Source organism: Octodon degus, unplaced genomic scaffold (genome assembly GCF_000260255.1).
Source record: "Octodon degus isolate 3935 unplaced genomic scaffold, OctDeg1.0 scaffold00040, whole genome shotgun sequence".
Taxonomy (NCBI): Eukaryota; Metazoa; Chordata; class Mammalia; order Rodentia; family Octodontidae; genus Octodon; species Octodon degus.
Genome location: NW_004524616.1, coordinates 9,924,806 through 9,929,088, shown reverse-complemented (window position 1 = coordinate 9,929,088; position 4,283 = coordinate 9,924,806). Strand labels below are relative to the sequence as shown.

Here is a 4,283-nt window from a genome sequence, read left to right as displayed (position 1 = left end):
CCCAGTCAGATATTGAATTGCCTCTCTTAAGTAGGCACAATGAAAATTGAGCAAAGGGCTGCCAAGCAAAATTTCTTTGGCTGGACACCCAGATAAAGGAAAGATAAAGTTAAATTTTTGTAGTATTTTCAACTTACAATAATGAGAGTGAGATTTGTTATCAAATGTGTCTAATGAGGATTTTTTAAAAAATAATTTGATTAGAATTTTCCCTAAAGTAAGACAACTGAAGAAAGAATATCCACTCTATCTTACACATAAAAGTTCTCATAGATGCCTCTTCCTTTGATTCTATTCCTCCTGTTGGGGACTTCATTGAAGGTCTCTGCATACTAAGCGCAAACTGTATCACAGAGCTAAGCCATTCTCACTCCTCTTTAATTTCTGATGATAGTAGTCATGTTGGAATAAAAAGGCATCATAATAGTTGATAAAATAAGTAACTTAAATTTTTCCCTGTTATAGAGTATTTAATAAACTCTACATTCCATTGCTTTGAAAGAGTTCATCAGAGTACCAATAAATTGGGCAATAAAACTATAATTGTACTCCTTTCACTTAAAAATAATTCACATTTGCGGGCTTGGGAAATGGCTCAGCAGTCTAAGTGTCTGTCTAGCAAGTGCAAGGACCCAAGTTCGATCCCTGGTACCACATGCCATGCCAACACTGGAACCCACGGCATGCTGTGCCAGCCACTGAAACTGTAGGAGGTGGTGCACACCTGTAATCCCAGTGCTGGGGAGGTTGAGACAAGAGGATCACTTCAAGTTTGAGCTGTGTACTGAAACCCTGTACAAAATAAATAAATAGGCTATTTTGTGGATGCCGGATAACTGACTGTGTAGAGGAGCTGAGTTGGAAGGGAGTGAGAAGATCCACTGGACATGTGTGGTTTTGAACCTCCGCTTTTATAACCCCAGATCTTGAGATGCATCATGATTCCTGCCCATTGAACTGTAAAGTTTATGTAGGGAGTCTTGGCAACAATAGCAACAAGACTGAGCTGAAACGGTTTCGGCTATTATGGACCACTGTGGAGTGTGTGGGTTGCTAGAAACCCTCATGGCTTTGCTTTTGTTGAATTTGAGGATCTCCGAGATGCAGCAGATGCTGTCCAAGAGCTAGATGGAAGAACATTTTGTGGCTGCCGTGTCAGAGTGGAACTATCCAATGGTGAAAAAAGAAGTCGAAATCGTAGCCTCCTCCTTCTTGGGATTATTACCCTTGAGATGATTATCATAGGAGGATTCCTCTGCCTTGCCGCAGATCTCCATGAAGTATTTCTTGCAGCAAAAGCAGATCTTTAACTTGAGATAGGAAAAGAGAGAGATCACTGTCTAGGGAGAGAAATCACAAGCCGTCCCGATCCTTCTCTAGGTCTCACAGCCGATCTAGGTCAAATGAAAGGAAATAGAAGATCAGTTTGCAGGAGAAGTGGTGTACTGGAATTAGCTTCACTGACAGGAGTATGTACAGAAAATCCAAGTTTTGTTTGAGACTTCATAAGCTTGATACATTCTTAAGATGTTTTAGTTGTTCGCCTTGTGTCTTGGAATAGTGACACAACAATGTCATTCTCTCTGGTTTGAGATGGATCATATGAGGCATGTAATATCAAGAATTGTTACTTTACAATGTTTCCTTAAGCAAAATTAAATTTGTTTTGAACTTTCATCTTGCACAGACTGAAAATAAACCTCTAAACTCTGCCTAAAGTGTGATGTTCTAATGTTACAGAAACAAAACTGGTAAAAATTGAACAAGACCTGTTTTATAGCTAAGATAATAGTGTACAGATGTGCGACCAGGTACAGATCAAGGCCGCGGGCAAAACTAGGTGAGTGTGGTTTTGAAAATGGAACTGGTCTTTATCCTGGGCAGAGGTTTCCTGGTTGGTATGGAATCAGGTAAATTTCAAGAGTTTACCTCTGCTAGGCCACAAACGTTCCTTCTGTGATGCTGTGTACAAGTATATAGCTGTTTGTATCTTTATTTGGAAACCTGAAATATCAAAAATGGATGTCCCACCAGTTTAAGGCTACATTGTAGAGCTGAACTTTTGTGTTATTGTGCAAGATTTTTTTTTTCATGCCGTCATTTGTAATATGTTTTGTGAGACTCTTTCAGATTAAAGTTTTGATTACAAATTGTTATTTTAAAAAATAGTAAGGGGCCAGGGAGATAGCTCAGCAGAATAAGTGCTTGCCTGGTGAATACAGGGTCCTGAGTTCAATCCCTGGTCCCACAAAAAATAAATAAATAAATAATAAATACCACTTGAAAGTTTAAAAGCCACTATAGGCTGGAAAGCCATAAAACTTAGATGGTGTTTGGGTTTGGTCCTTGGACTTCATAGTTAGTTGACCTCTGTTTTAAAACATTCTTCAAATGTAAATAGTTAAATGAAATAATAAGTGAGAAATGGGAGGGTGAATAAACAACAGAATGAATGAAATATAATTAATATTACTTTACCTGGGTAGAAAATAGAATCATTATGCAAAAATTAAGCTTTAATCATGTCAGACCTAAAAAAAATAAAATAAAATAAAGTGTTCTTTTTGTTAAAATAAATAAATGAGTTTTAAAATATTTTTTAAAAAATCAATACATGATTAAGAAAACTGCTTTAGAAAATGTGTACTACTTTCCCATCTGTGACATCTAGAGTGACCACTAAAAAAGCTATATATAGAAATACACTAAATGTGATACAGAGAAATTCACATTGAATTCCTAAAAGTATTCAACCCAAATGAAGGCAAGAAAAAGAAAACAATGCAAAGAATAAACAGAAAATAAGAAATAAAATGACAGAACTAAACCTAGAGAGAAGTCATTACATATAAATGTAAGGGACATAAACATCAGGGGCTAAGAGAATATGGGAGGCTGAGAGTACAGCTCATTGGTACACAGCTGGTCTACATGTATTAAGCCTTGGGCTTTATCTCCAGCACTGAAAAAAACACATGAACAAATGAATAAAAAAAAAAAAAAAAAACAAAACCTGAACTGTACGAATCGAAATTTGATAATGTGCATGAAATAGATCAATTCCTTAAAAAGCACGAACTATCAAAATGTAGTAAGAAATGAAATAGATTATTTAACTGGTCTTCTAAGTTTAAAAAATGAAACGGGCAAGGCAGGCAGACACCAGACCAGATGAGTTCTGCCCCACAGCCACCATAATCATGGGAGATTTAATGAGCTATGGCCTGCCCCCCATTGGTCACAGGAGTCTTGGTAAATCCTATCCTGCCCCACCACCACCATGGAAAGAGCCGTAGGCAGCTCAAGCTGGCCCCCATCATTGTCGGAAACTTTGTGAACTGCATCTCACACCCTTAACTGTAACAGAGGCCATGCTGAATGCTGCAGAGCAGAAGCTTTAGTGAGTCTACACCACCGTCCATCTGTCACAGGAGCCTTACTAAACCATGGGGTGCACTCTGCCCCTCCCCCTACCATCACTGCTGAGTCAGGATAAACATTGGGCGCTTCAAAAATGTCAAAACAAAGGAGCAAAAGGCAATCTCAGCCCTCCAGCCCACCCAGAACAAGTTCAGGAAACATGGTCATAGAGGAACTTGGAAGTTATGCATCTGAAAGTTTAGAAATGATAGCAACTGAAGTGAAAACAACAGCAAAAATCTCCATCAGGGTATAGAAGAAATCAGATCAGAAAAACTCTCAGGTAAAAAAAAGAAAAGGTAATAATCATGAAAGAATTGCTCAGCATAGGGGTCTGGGGAGATAGCTCAGTAGAATAAGCACTTCCCTGGCAAGTGCAAGGGCCTGAGTTTAATCCCCGGTTCTGAAAAAAAAAATTGTTCAGCATATTAAAAGAAGATATAGATTAAAAAATAGAGGATAATAGAAACATGATGAAAACATTGAATGAACAATACAGGAAAGAACCAAAATGCATAAAAGAGGTTCAAACAGATATCCAGGAAATTAAGAATTCCATTGAAAGCTGGGAAAAACACTTGAACAAAACTGAAGATAGATTTTCAGACCTTGAAGACAGCATTGCAGCTAGACAGCATGAAAGGAAAATCTCTTTAAAATAACAAGGAACAAGGAAATAACAATTAAACAGCTGCAACAGGATGCAAAAGAAAATGTTACATGATTCATAGGTGTCAACAAAAAAGGAGTCGACACAAATGACATGAAAAGGCTACTTACAGGAGTAGTAGCAGAAAATTTCTCAATCATGGACAAGAATCTGACATATAGTTAAGTGAGGCATGTAGGTTCCAATAAGCTAT

General features: G+C 37.7%; 1 pseudogene; it reads left to right on the top strand.

The window, feature by feature from the left end:
* Positions 1 to 851: 851 nt before the first annotated feature.
* LOC105742184 lies at positions 852 to 1,438 on the top strand (annotated as a pseudogene).
* Positions 1,439 to 4,283: the final 2,845 nt, after the last annotated feature.